Raw genomic sequence first — 14,858 nt, forward strand, 5'->3', positions numbered from 1 at the left:
ATTTCTTTCATGACTTAGCCACAGTGTATTTTTAGGACCATGTTTTCCTTTGGCTCCTGTGTGGACAGAGTCCTTAATACATGAGTGAAAATTAAGAAGTGTTTTCTACACATCACTGAGGTTTTCTTTATATCTGACTTGGTCCTATTGCCCTCCTGAATGCAGTTACTGAAAAATTCTACAAGCCTATTTGCATTTGTAATATTTGTTCTCACTTGGAGATATTTTGCTAACCTCATTCAACAAATAGCCTAGCACCTTGGTAATGAGATTTCAGTGAAAATAGGGAAATCTCTTCAGCATTTATGAGTGTCATTTTCACCTTTGAGTTAAAAATTGCCAGTTAGAAGCAGAAAATGAAATTGACATGGCTAAGTTCATTGACTACTTTGGCTAGGTCATTTCTGTAGCCAAAAAGACCGCCTCTGTCTCATGTGTATCAGAGTACTGATTTTCATTGGCAAGAGCTTTTCAAGTCAGGAGAGCTTTTCAAATCTTTGTGCTCAAAACTGCCTTTTCTCCATGCATATTTGTCAAGGAAAATGGATTCTTAGAATATCAGATGACTTCTTTGTACGGTTAGATTCATGGATAAAAAAGGCATAATGATTTTTAAGAGACTGTGACTTTTCACAGGATCCTAGGTTGGTGAACTGTAATTTTGTTGTTTTCTTGAAGAGATTCTCTACTTAAATCATTTCATCTTTTAGGTGATCTTCAATAGACATAGATTTCCGAGTGTGAGTCTAGCACTGAAATTCTATGATCACGGTTTAGGAAATATCCATCTCTAAAAAAGGGGGGACGTGGATTTGAGAGGGGAGTTTTTATGAAGATGAATAGGCAAATTCAAAGTTAATCTATATTCAGTATGCTGACAATCATGAACATATATCAAATGTGTCTGTTGTAAATGCAGATTTTATTTGCATTCCAAGCAGATTCACACTCAGAATAGGATACAAAATGTTTGCACACGAAAAATACCTAGCTCTGTTGATGCAAGTTACACTAGGTAGGGTATAATGTTCAGAGAAATGAGTGATGTGCACAGGCAAGTAAGTTCAGGATCACAACATTTTAGCACGGCACCACTGTAATTTTTACCTTGTGACCTGTCTTGTGGCTCATAATTATTTTCTTCCAAGGCCTGCTTGTCATTTGACCAAACTCTTCAGGTACCCTTTAATTTCTTATAATATTTCTTCCTCATTCATCTCACATCAAGTGTTTCTTGAACATTTGGCTGAAGCACATGAAAGAAGCAGCATTCGCAATATCCCAAAGTTCATGTTATCACCCCTCTTTCTCCAGCTCCTTTTCCAGAAAACTCTGAAGTACTTTCTTCTTGAACTGTATCTTATAGCATCTCTCTCTTCTGTTCTCCCTCCCTGTCCTGTGATTAATTTTTTGCTTCCTATCAAAAACAAAAAATTCCTTTCCACTCTTCGGATCCAGATGATCCTGTATGGGGAAGTTGCTTTGATTTTATCCCAAATAGCAACAAACACAGTTCTGAGAAAACTTTCCTTTTTGATTACTCAGGTGATTCTCCTGTGACTTCAAGGCATAAAATGGGTGTAAACTTCCTAATTTACATGTCCCAGTAGGTATTTACTGTGTCAGAGGTTCTGAAAGATACAAAAAGCTTAATGCTAGGCTTCAGAGAGATTGAAATGTAAATGAGGTGCTAATTTAAATGACACATGTATGAAATATGTAATACCACTCTGTAATGCCATGTTCAAGTACCCACCACAATCCATTAGGGTGGATACTTTTGTGCTTCTCTGTGTTCACTGAGACACCCACAGTGCCTGAAATGGTTCCTGACACATGGTAAGTGCTCAATAGATGTGTGGAATGAAGTGCGTTCTACTTTCTAAGCATAGAATTAAGTCTAGTGTCCTCTGTTACCAGCCTGTTTCTGTAAGGAGAATATATGTAACACAAACAAACTCATTCATGATTAATGTGTAGAGAAAGGATATTAATAAACCGGGGTGGTTGTGTTGGTTCACAAGCAATTGTTGCCAGCACTTTACTATTTTGCATCACCAAGTAACAGCAGCTACAAGCAAAAACACAGCAGACTGCCAGTTGTGGAGAATACACAGTGCTATGGCGGATGCCCGTTCGCTCTGTGTTCTTTCTCTTGGATTGCTTTCGCCATGAGTTCTAATTTGGGAGGGCTTATTGTAAGGGGGAAATTCACCTCTTATGCGTCTGTTTTGTACTTCTCCTCCCAACGCAACAGCCTCAAACAATTCTCCTTCCAATCTCTTCATCAGTCAACCTCCATCCTTTTTTTAAAGGTAAAGTCCTATATTTATATTTACTGTAATATTTATTAGGAATTTAACATGGCCATAAACTCTGCTAGTGTGTTTTTTGGATCAGTTACTGTTTTTGTTAGTGTTCTAGTTGCAGTGTTACATAGATTTGGGCTCGTTTGTTGCTAACCCTATTTCCCCCATAAGCCTTGTTATTTCTAGCATATGATTTCACAAAATGGGAAGAACGCACACATCCTTTTATAGAAGAAATGTACTACAAACTTCAATTTCAATGAAGATAAGTAGGATTTAGCTGTGGGAGAAGATAAAAGAGAGCATTGCAGTTCTGGCAAGAGCATCAGCAACTCCCAAGTGGTTACAGTATGGAGCCTTCTGGGAGGAGGGAAGGAGTCCCAGCTGGCAAGTGAGGCTCTGAGGAGTGGGTGAGTGGATGGTTGTGAACAGAAGAGGTTTACATTCAGAATTCTCTGCGGCAAAGTGCCTCCGAGAACTTTTCAAACGGGAGGTGGCCTGCCTGAGCAGTGCTCTAGAACCATTACCCTGTGGCACGTGCAGATGGATGTCCGTGCAAACTGGGTCAGAGCAAGGAATGCGGGAGAGGCCACTAGGACCATTCAGCCCCCAAAAGGCGAGAAGGAGGAAGGTGGAATTGCACTTGGAAAGGGCAGGGCAAATGGAAAGTCCTTAAAATGAAGAATCAATGGGAGCAGCTATGGCAGTGGAACAGAGGTCCCGGATTGACTGGTAAGGCCTGAGTTCAGGCGACTGGTGGCTACAGGTATCCCGACCAGAGCCAGAGCAGTTGGGGACAGGAGCAAGTCTGACACGGAAAAAAGACAAGGAGGGTGTGCCCGGCCACATCCCCAAGTTTAAATCACAAGGAATATCGTCACCTTAATTCGTGGCCATTTAACTCTAGGTTTTGATGCCACTCTGGGGGTGGACGAGGGGAATTCGCGAGTCCCCTCTCCAACAAAGATGCCTTTTCAGGCTGTCGGCTGAAGTGCCTTAGGAATTCATCCTGAAACCGTATTTTGGGCGGAGGAGAGTGTTTCAAAACCCACGCTACCTATATATGAATATTCTTTGCTACGGCTTGCAGTTTCCTCACCTACAAAATCACAGGGCAAAGACACTCATGCCTGGAGCCTCCTCGCCGGGAGAGGAAGGTGAGGATGGGTCCAGGCAGCCCCATCCCCCCTCCCACCTAGGATTCCCGGGGATCACCAAAAGCGTTCTCGCCCCCGCCCCTGCCTGGGGAACTGCTTTGGGCGCTCTAGGGCCCGCGCTCCGTGGAGGGCGTCCGGCCTATCACCCCCGACTCCGAATCTGCAGCTCCCCGCCTGAGCCGTGCTCACTGCCGGCGCTCCTGAGACGGCTTCCCGAAACTGACCCCCGAAGGTTCCGCGCTGCGGCCCCGGGGTCCCCCGCAGGATTCCAGCAGGCGCCGCCGCCGCCGCCGCCGGGCGGGCGCAGTGACCCGCTCCCAGGCCCCGGGGCCTCCGCCCCTCCCCCCGGGGATCCCCTTTCGCCAACAGCCTCCCGGGCCCCGCAGGACACTCCCCTCCGGAGGCCGGGCCCTGTCGGCCCGCCACCACCCCCGCCTAGCCCCCGGCCGCCCCGCCCCGCCCGCGCGCCGCGGCGGGAGAGCCCCGGGCCCCGACCCCTCCCCCCGACGCCCGGCCCGAGAGCGGGACGGGGAGGCGATGGTGACTGGGCAGCGGCGCGGGGCCGGGGCCTGGGCAGCGAGGCTCGGCGGCCTCTTTCTTTCTCTGCCCCCGCCCCTCTCTCTCCTTCCTCCTTGCTAGCCCCGCCGGCGGCGGCCGAGGTCGGCGCTCCCGCCTCGTCTCCTCCCCCACCCGGGGACCCTCTCTTCTCCCCTCCCTCGCCCGCTCCTCCCGCCGCCGCCGCCGCCGCCTCCCTCCCCGAGCGGCTGGCTGCGAGGAGGCGTAACGGAAAGCCCCGGAGGGGGAAGGCTGCGAGCTCAGCGCCGGAGACGCGGAGCCGGGGCCGGGTGAGTTGGAGCCGCCGGGCCCCGCGCGCGCGCGCGCCGCAGGAGCGAGAGCCCGCAGCCCCGGCCAGGTGGGGCCGCGCGGCGCCGGCGGGGACACCCAGCCCGGGCACCGGCGGGGCCGTCGCGGCTGGCCGAGCCCGGGCTGTGTGTGCGGCGGCTGGCGCGGGAACCTCGCTCCGGCGCTCGCGGAACCTGCGGGGAGGGAAGGGGACCGTCCCCGGTACCGGGACGGGTGTCGGATGCTGGGAATGGGAGGGATCGGCTGTGTCTGCTCTCACCGCCGCGGCCGCCGGCAGCAGACGTGGAAACATTGTGCCTGGAACGGCGACTTGCCGGGGAGTCGGCGTGAGCCGAGTTCTCCCGCCGCCACCGGCGTGCTAGTCCGGCCGTCCCCGCGGGCACCTAGGGCGCACGGTCGTGGGCGCAGCTCGGCGCCGGGCACTGCGCGCCTGGTGCCGCGCCTTGGGGGTGGGGGTCGCTCGCTGGTCGCCCGCGTGGGGCCTGGAGTGTGGCGTGTGGGTCACGCCGGCCACAGACGTCAGCTGCTTTTCAGATCCGGGCTGCATTTTTGTGGGGCAGCGCAGTGATTTGGGGAGCTGGCTGCAGGAGGTGGGCGTGTAGCGGGGAAGACCACATCTGGGATGGGTGGGTTGAGCCCACGGGATGGGGTAAAGAAGGGGAGAGACTCCGTGTGAGTTTTCTGGATGTTTTTAGGCACAAATCCCTTCCATTCAGCGGTCTGGTGATCTTTGTATTTAGAAAAGCAAAAGGATTTTCTTCGACCCCGTTCAACTTTTCTCTTAATCCGGGAGGGTCCTGAGTTTCAGGAAAGTCCGTGAGCCCTTTCAGTGGGAGTGAATGAGAGTAAAGACAAAGTCTTATCCCCCACCCCCATCTTCACTCCCCCCCGCCCCCGGACCATTTCCTGTATTTCCCGTTTTCTCTCTGTGATTGTGTGCCTGCGTGGAGGTTGCCATCGGTGACCCACATGTAAAAGTGGAACTTCTGTTCGAAATCGGAAAGCAGCCCCTGTGGACCAGTGTGGGTTTGAGCTCGAGGGAGGAGAGGTCTGAGTGGAAGGGGGAAGGGAGCTGGTAGAGCGCTTTCCCAGAGTTAAACCTGAGTAACCGAGTTCTAAGGAGCGTTTATAATGGGCACGTTGCTTTTGCTTTACTCACAAGCTTGAGAACTCCACCTCCGCCAGATTTCAGTGAGGATCGATGCTAATTTCTTTGGCAATGCCCTTTCCTGCTTGCTTCTGATTCTTTTCTCCTGTTCTTCTGTAAAAACGACTTCTTTTCAAATTTAAGAGACGGGGAGCACATGCTAGTGTGGAGATTAAATGTTTTAAAGATAGAGGAAAGAAATAAAACCCAAGATGACCGTTTCATTTTGCTGTCATACTATGATAGGCTTGTTATTAATCTGTATAGAAATCTCATGCTGATGAAATATTTGAGGGGTTTGAAGTCATGCCATTATTATGTGATAATACTGCTTTTTCCAAGTGATCACACAGAGAGCAGGTAGTGTGTCTGGTTGTGGTTTGTGAAGGGTGCGGTGAACGTTTTATAAGATGCCAAGAAAGAAGACATGGTGTGTTGCAGGCAATGATGGGGGTGGAGAGGGAAAATCATTTATCTTTAGAGCAGACCAATTAGGAAGAATAATTACACTGCAAATGATCATTCTCAAATATAATTTGAATCATGATACACGAACCAGTAATTTGTCTTTAGTTAGGGAAAAAAAAGGATCTTTATGTATGAGAGCAAAGCAGTGCCTTCTGGAAAAAGTAACGTACACTGTTCATGAGTGTAGATGGGCTCAGAGTTGATGGCACCTGCTTACAAAGATGTGTAGACTGATGGATTAAAGAGCTTTCAGTGCACATAGCTGGCAGGGCAGGAAGGAAAATTCTGTAGTAGAAGACAGAAAAACGATGTATAGAAAAGGATATAGTCCTTTTTAATGAACACTGTATACAGCTTCTTACCTTCTTATTGGCATAGAATTGACAAAGGAGGAGGCCAAACTGTAGCAGGACCCAAAATGATACTGTTGAGTTCCTAGAGGTGCTACTTACTATCTGAAACTTGGACAAGTTATTTAATTTCTCCCAGCCTTGGTTTCTGTGTCTCTAAATAGGTGGTAGTAAGAGTTCAAGTCAAAGACTAACCTTGAAGATTAACTAGGATTGCTTTTGCATAGGGCTTAGGGTGGTACTTCCTGCTAAGTGCTCAGAAAACATTAATGGTGGTTGTCAAGCATTTCAAATGCCCTGAGAAAAGCGGTGCCACTCAAAGAGCTGGAATGGATATGTGATGTAGGGTAAGCTGTGGCTGCCTTGGGCAGACCCTAAGCTGAGGCTGTTCCCCTGCCTCTGGAAGCCCACAGGCGGAAATACTTGGTCTTTCTAGAACGTACCTGCTGCATCCTTTTGGCCCATTGTGGGCAGCCTTCTCTGGGACTCCAGTTCTAAGGGAGTGTGTCCCACAGGCTCCGTTTGGCTCTGAGGGCAAGAGCACAGGTGTGGTGTGCAACTGCAGGGCAAACTGACCCTGTGATGGCAGGTTCTCAGGTTTCTGGGCCCAGGTTTGAGGAATCAAACACAAAAACAAAAACACCCCCCCCCCCCCCCCCCAGCTTTAGTGGTGGACAAGGTGAATGCCTCTTTGGGAATCCTAAAAGCAACATTTTACTCAATACTTACTGCTCTTGGAAAGATACAAACAGTAAATCTCTCATCTCTAGAATTTGTTCCAAAAAGCAACTTTAAAGCATGTTTTGGGGTTAATGACACAGGGCCCAGTTTTTATGAAGGTTGTGCCTAACAGCTAAGTGAACAGAAGGCATTCTTAGCAAAACACTGGTTCTCAAGCAGGGCACCTATACTGGGTACTGCTCTTCTAATTTAGGAGGACCGCCTATGTGGTCGTTCATCCTTTCTTCTTCTCCTGTCATTCAGCAAATAGCCATGAAGCCCGTCTCATGGGCTGGGCTCCTTTTTGGCCTCTGGTGACACAGCAAGAACCAAGAGCAGGCTTCCTCCCTCCCAGAGCACCCATGCTAGTTGGAGAAGCAGACTGTGCAAAGGACCTCCGTCATCCCGGGAAACTCCTTTTAGGATTTCGAAGAGCCTGTGGTGGGAAAGCAGAGCACTGGTGCTCTGCTTTCCCTAAGCTTGCTTTCCCTAAGCTAGCCTGCTCAGAGGGAAGTGAGCTGGCTGCAAGTAGTGAGGGGGGCAGCCGGGCTTATGGGTTCTTCCGAGGGATAAGGGAGAAAGAGGCAGCTGTTTTCTTCTGTGCTACATACAAGTCTGGGCCCATTTGAGTAGTGGGTGAGGAGAACCACCAGCCAATATGCCAACATGCCATGAAAACACAGAGTTTTTTTCTCAAAGGTGAGATTTCTGAGCCTTAGAAAGGCAAAATTAAAGGTCACTTCTGGTCATCACCTTATAAAAGCCACATGTGTCTAGGGCAGAATCTGGTGTGGCCCTTGAGACGCCTCAGTGTCTCTTGCTGTATAAGGCATGACTGAAGCAGTAAAGGAAAGAGTGGATACTTGGTTCCTGCTTTTCTTTTTCATTACTTCTAAAAAGACATTAATACACAATGTGGTAATAATTGCATGTTTGGAGTCCAGAAGGCTTGCAAAGGTATAAGGTAGTCAGGGCTCTGATGGTCGTTGTGGCTACTGGAGGCAGGGTTGAGAAGGGTTTGGGTGCTGAGCTGAGGAACCTGAACTTCATCTCCAAAGCTGGCTGAAAGAGAATTTGCAACAGGTAAATGACATGTTTTATTGTGCCTTAGGAAGAATTTGGTGGCCATGAGATGGGTTGGGTGACATAGACACCAGAGTGGGGACAGAAGTTGAGCTGAGAGGCTAGTGTGGGAAACCTTGAGGGACTTGGAGAGGGAGAGGCCGGGAGAGATTGTTTACACTTCCTTGGTCATCTCTCAGTTGTGGACACCGAGAGGGAGTCCCGGATGACTGGTGTGGTCATGGCAGCATTCGCTAAGATGAACAGCTGTGGGGAACCTCAGTTTGAGGGGATGGTGAGGAGTAGTGAGTTCCTTTGAATCCCCAACTGAACCGGAGCCTTCCGGGGAGAGAAGCCTAGCAGAGAGCTGAACACACAGGCAGGAAGAGAGTCTGGAGTAGAGATGAAAGCTGGAGTTATTTTCATAGTAGTGGCGAGTAGTTGCCTGGTTTGTTGAGATTTACTAAACAGTGCTCAAGATGAGAGTAATTTGTATCCTTGTAACTGAATTTTTTTCTTTTATCCTTTCCACAGGCCTCATTGAGGATAATTAAACCTCTGACCTTGGCCTTAAATGACCAGTCTCTCACTGTTATTTTACAGACCTGGTGAGATCTGTTTATGTTATTTTGAACTGGGATCATTGAGAGGAATATATGTAGAATGGCTGTGACATACTTAGGAGCTAGGATGTATAACTGGTGAAATTGATTACCACTCCCCTAACACACAACACGCGTGCGCGCGCACGCGCGCGCGCGCACACACACACACACACACACACACACACACATTATAGACAGGCCATGTTCTTCCCCCAATTCATATGTGGAAACTCTAATCTCCAGAGTGGTGGTATTTGGAGGTGGGGGTGTTTGGGAGGTGATTAGGTTTGGATGAGGTCATGAGGCTGGAGTCCCTGTGATGGGGAATAGTGTCCTTACCAGAAGAGAAAGACCAGAGCATGTGAGCTCTCTCTCCACCACAGAGAGGAGGCCACCATTGCAAACCTGGAAGAGGGTTCTTATCAGGAACCAAATCTGACTGTACCTTGACCTTGGCCTCCCAGGCTCTCGAACAGTGAGAAAGAAATGTTGTTTAAATCATCCAGTCTCTGGTATTTTGTTATAGCAGCTCAAACCGACTATTACACAGGTATGTGTTGTGTTTAGAAAATGTAAGATGACCTTTTCTTGCCGAGGAAGTAAAGTAGTTTTGTGCACATCTAGAGAATACTGTACGTAGAGGTATGTTATCTGTATGTTTTCTTAGTTACACCGTAATACTGTCAGCTAGGTCAAGAGGAGTTCCCAACTTTGACTTTGAGACTTGCCAGGTAAGAAAGAAGAACCTCAGTGTATTTGACTTTTCCTCCTGTAAGTTCTGATTTTGATTTGATACCACATTTGTTGATCAAGTAGTATTTTGGACCCTATTTTAAAAATACTTTCATCAAAATTAAGACTACTGAGGTGTCTACTTGGGTGAATTGTTGCGGTTCCGTTTAGGACATCACAACCAAACTAGCTTTTGAAGCTCTTTGCATAGTTTCCAAAATAATAAATATTGAATTCTGTAGTCACTTACGGTATTTGAATGAAGAATATTGAGGGTTTCAGCGGGTTCACTGCAAACAAAGTTTAGCACTTACTGAGGTGACATTAGCGGTAAAAGCATTTCTTTCCTTGTGTCTTCTGTGTGTACAGAGAATAGTTCGATGATGTGTCACCAGGTTTCCTGGCTTTTGGCACCTTACGGGGAGTACCCTGAGGATTTGCAGCCTAGGCTAATGTATGAAGCTAGGATGTTGTAACAGTGAATATGTGGCCTTTTAAAGCACTCCCTGTTTGTGGAACTAAGGATATTTGAGTGTGGGCTGAATCTCTCTCCTCCTGGAAGTGCACAGACTTGCAGGGATCCCTGGATTGCTGGCAGGGAGCTACACACATGCTTGTGGCTCCAGGTCTTTATTGCTAACTGCTCCATATGCCCTTTCTCCCTGACACTAATTTTCTCCCCTTAGAGAAGGTAGTCAAACTCTCCTGGCCTCTGGGAAGGACACGGGGAGAACGCGGCCACCTACAAGACAGGGAGAAGCCTCCGAATCTGTAGGTGCTGAGACCTTGTATTGTGAAAACCAACTTTTGTTTTCATGCCCGCAAAGGAGAGGCTTATCTGCCTTTTTTTTTTTTTTTTTTGAAGTTACCATATGGCCCTCGAAGGCTATTGTTGTTAATCTGAATTTCATTCGTTTGTGAAATAATTAAAAATATGCAAAAGAGACCCCAGTGAATGCTTGTTAAATTGCAAGCATGCTATTTGATTTGTGTACAACTGTTCCTCCCCGTACTGCTGTGGATCTAGGGAAAGGCCATTGGGGATTACTCACCATTGTCAGTCTGTGTCACCAGCAAGAACACCTCCCCTCCCCCTTGCCTGCTTAACTGGAGTGTCTTTGGAAGGAAGGCTGGTAGCTATAGACAGACTAGAAGGATATAGACTAAAATTTTAACTGTTCACCTTGGACTGGTGTGATTACAAGTGACCAGTTATATTCTTTAGTTGTTTTCTGTAATATTTTCAGGTTTTCCTTAAATAGCATGTTACTTTTTTTAATTAAAATTTTAAAAATGTGTATTTATTTTGAGAGAGAGTGGGGAAGGGGTTGGGGGGGGGGAGGGCAGGGAAAGAGAGAATCTCAAGCAGGCTCCATGCCTAGTGCGGAAATTGATATGGAGCTTGATCTCACAACTGTGAGATCGTGACCGGAACTGAAATCAAGAGTCAGATGCTTAACAGATTGAGCCACCCGGGCACCCCAAGAGCATGTTACTTTTTATTTTTTTTTTTTTAATTTTTTTTTTTAATGTTTTATTTATTTCTAGGAGAGAGAGAGAGAGACAGCGTGAGCAGGGGAGGGTCAGAGAGAGAGGGAGTCACAGACTGAAACAAGCTCCAGGCTCTGAGCTGGCAGTCAGCACAGAGCCCGACGCGGGGCTCGAACCCACGAACCGCGAGACCATGACCCAAGCGAAAGTCGGACGCTTAACCGACTAAGCCACCCAGGCGCCCCAAGAGCATGTTACTTTTTAAACCAGAGCCAAACAGTTGGTGGGCCTGTGTGTGTGTGTATGTGTGTATTATGTAAATGTGCCACGTGTGTAAACGTGTAAACGTGTTGGCCACAGTATGTTACCTCTCCTTACATCTGTGGTACATCCATTATAAAGGAGGTTTCTGCTTTTAGTAAAAGGCAAAAGATTTATGCGATCTGAAGAGAAACCAGAGTATGGGAGGTTTCTGCTTTTAAAAAGAGTTAAAATTCGGATTTGCTATAAATGTAGTTGCTCATACTGGGGGTCTGGGGAATACACCCAGGGTTCGGTGCTGTGTCCCACAGCCAGCAGGGGACAGCTCCTTTGAAACTACAGGGAAGAACCCACTCCTTACTGTATATTTTGTATGTTTTTATAAACATTGTAAATGCAATTTGAGAGGTGTTTGACTTCTCTATCTAGGTGTGTAAACGGCTGTCTGATTGATAAGAAGTTCTCGAATCAAATCTGATTGATAAGCACTGAATTAAATATGTACTATACTGACATGTGGGGGCCGTTTCTTTTTTAAAATTGTCTCAGTGTTCCGTAGATCCCAAACCAGCAGTGAGATCTGAAATATCTCCTTAGCAGCAACCTCTGCACATGCCTGGAAAATTAGAGGGGCTCTTTTTCCTCTACTGATTCTTTTGTTCAGCATTTTCTTTCTTTCCACACTGAGCTGTGTTGTCAAGGGCACCTGGAGTTCAAGCTTCCCTTCTCTTGGGATGGGCTGCAGTTGGGCTGGATTTCACGTGTTGTTTTCCAGTTTTCAGGCAGTTAGCCAGTTATTTAAGGATGGTTGTAACCGCATGGACAGTAGTGTTGTTTCATCTCTAGGTAAGTGGTGCATGGCACGCCTGTATTGAGGGCAAATTAACCTCTAAAAAATTTTAAACTCTTATTTTTTTTCTCTTGCCTGTAGAGACCAAATTTTCTGGAATTAAAAATAATGGATTGAGTAGTCTGGGGACTGCAAGCTGTCTTTATAAATGACTACTACTTGGGTATGCAGTATAGCCTTAAGGAAAACATGGGAGCAGTACTTTAAAAACAGTCTAAAATCACATCCAGTTTTTGTAATGACTTTCTATTCCTAGAAGATGAGCCTACACAGAAGTACGTCTAAACAGGTACTTACTCTGTCATTTGCTCATTTTTATAGTAGTCCTTTCAAGGTTCTTCTGTACTAGAAGCTCATAATTTACTGGCCTAATCACTAATTCTGCATGGATTTATGCTGTACTAGGTAGCACGGTGTGCTGGCTTAAATAGGTGACAGTAGGTCTTTTTGATCTGAATCCTTTTCGTAAATGAGTGTGCTTAGGCTGTCTTGTCTGTTGATGTGTTGTTTTGAGATGATGCTTAGGTCTGTAGTTCTTCATTAGTAAAGAAATGACAGCATCGAAGGAGCTAAGTTGATGTGTGGAATGTTTAAGCTATAACTGAGGGCCTGAAAGAGCGGTAGCCCAGGAAAGAGGCCTCACTTCATTATAAGAACACAAGTGGTAGTGGTGATGAAAAAGTGTGATGGGTTGTGTGTTCACCTGTGTGGACAGGTGGCTGGGGGGTGACTGGTGTTCAGACGGGTGATCATCTGATCAGCTGTGCTGCAGAGGGACACTGCTTCCCTTGGTCTGGAAACCAAACCGATGGACACTAAGAGTAAATTTGTTGGCTTTCTTGGCAAGTGTATTAGTCAGCACAACTGGCATGTTTTAAAACATTTTAAAATGAGAAGTGCCGTCACGTTAAGATTTCCTCTTGCTTATGTATGTGTGTTTGATTTTTAAAAATCTTGACCACGGATGGGACTTTGCACTTCTGTCCCAATGATTTTGAATTCTGACCTGGTCATCTGCCGTGTCAGGCATCCCTCTGGGCTGCGTGTTGTGTTCCTCGACCCATTCTGCTCATCTGTCATTGAAGTTCTTTGAGTTATTTACTAGTACTGCTCTGTTAGGCCTCCCCTTGTCATTCTTCCGAGTCTTCTCAGTAACTGGGGTGTGTCAGCCTTTGTAGGTGGCCAGAGGTTAGAGGGTTGAAGTCCATGCCAAGATACAGAGGAAGCTAATCATGCTCGTGACCTTGCCCTCATTAACACTGTGTCGGAACCAAGAGAGCCAACACTGCATGGTATTGCTTGACTTTGGGTTGTCTCTATGGATTTATTGTAATGGGCTCCCTATTTCAGAATGGAAGAGATTATCAGTACTTACTGCCTCTTGCTAACTACTGAAAAGGTGGGTTTTGGATCATCAGAGAGTTGCTCGACCCTACTGATGGTGGTTTGGACCCAAGACAAACTAGGACTGACAAGAGTGTGAGGGGAGGAGGCCTCTGAGGGTCTAGAGCATAAGTGGAGGGAGGGGAACTGATGACTTGGGTGTTCCACAGGTGGGGGTAAAACACTCAAACTTCAGTGTGCACAAGAATTACCTGGGACTTTGTTAAAATGTAGATTCAGATTCAGTAGACCCGCATGGGGCCTGGGATTCTGTATCTCTAGCGAGCTTCCTGCCAGGCTGCTGCTGCTGGCTCCATGGAGCCAGGCCTCACACAAAGCTGGGATGTGGATAAGACCATGGACTCGTCAGCTGGAGGCTAAAACCTGTACAGTCTGATAACCAGGAGGCGTCTGTGGGGTCTGACTTAGAATTGGTTGCCTGCTACTTAGGGCTGGCTTCTGTTGGGATGAGACGGAGGGCCCTAAGACAATGAGCATTAGGGCCCCTAATGGCCACCACCGGGAACAGCTGCACAGTGTTTCCAGTTCGTCCTTAGGGCAGGGACGTTCTGGAGAGTCTCTTAGGTGGGATGCGATTAAGCTAAAAGGCAGGTTTTGTTTTTGCTACATTTTAGTTGATTTCCTCACTCCATGCTGACTCTATTCCATAATTTTAACTAGACAAAGAAGGCTTTAACTTCCTCTAATTAAACCTGTGTTTTCTCATAGGCCCTGTAACTGCAGTTAATGTAATTACAAGGTTTTTTTTTTTTTTTTTTTTAAAGTTACCTTTCCCTTTATTTGGAGCATTATTTATGAAACTTGCTTGACACTCTGCTGGGCTGGCTGACTAGAATATGTAGATGTTCTCAGACCCCTCTCCTGAGGTTTTGACTTTATATGACTGGGGAGGTTCCTGGGGATCTATAGTTTTTAAACAAAGCTTCTGGGTAGTTCTTAGGATTGGGCAGGTTCTAGAAACACCAGTGTAAAGAAACATCAGTTTAGAAACCCATCTGTCTGAGCCTGTGATGTTGACCATGTCTGAGGGATGCCCTTACACGTTCTTTTCTTGGCCTCTTGGGTACTTGGTTGTGAAGAGCTAGTTTCTGTCCCTATGGGATCTCTTTAATTTTTATCTTGACACATGCTTTTATTGTTACCAAGAGGCCCTTATCTTGGGTGGAACCGAATCAGAGAGTCCTTTTTCAACAGTGTAAGACAGCAGTTCTGTGAGGCTGTTATTTTTAGGAAGGTTTTACAGACACTGACTATTAAGTGCTTTGGGGCATGCTTGGAAATTCTAGGCTGTATGCTCTGGGCCTCTACGGAGAAGTCTTAGGAATGTCCTGCAGCTGACTTTTCCCACACCCTCTCCCACTTTGGTTTAGACAGACAGCTGGGGATAATGAGTGTCCCCTTTCTAAGTAAATGCTGACCAGAAATGGATGGGGGTGGG

The 14,858-nt window shown here is 47.0% G+C and overlaps 1 protein-coding gene across 2 annotated transcripts in view; it reads left to right on the forward strand.

Moving 5' to 3' along the window:
* Positions 1-3,999: 3,999 nt before the first annotated feature.
* Positions 4,000-14,858, forward strand: part of LHFPL2 (LHFPL tetraspan subfamily member 2) — a 161,360-nt gene continuing 150,501 nt past the window's right edge. For both annotated transcript variants that reach the window (XM_039247439.1, XM_039247440.1), the window contains exon 1: positions 4,000-4,311. The gene's annotated coding sequence lies outside the window, so the exon portion shown is untranslated. The remainder of the gene's footprint in view (positions 4,312-14,858) is intronic.

Source organism: Hyaena hyaena, unplaced genomic scaffold, assembly GCF_003009895.1.
Source record: "Hyaena hyaena isolate Hyena2069 unplaced genomic scaffold, ASM300989v1 scaffold_299, whole genome shotgun sequence".
NCBI classification, from domain to species: Eukaryota; Metazoa; Chordata; class Mammalia; order Carnivora; family Hyaenidae; genus Hyaena; species Hyaena hyaena.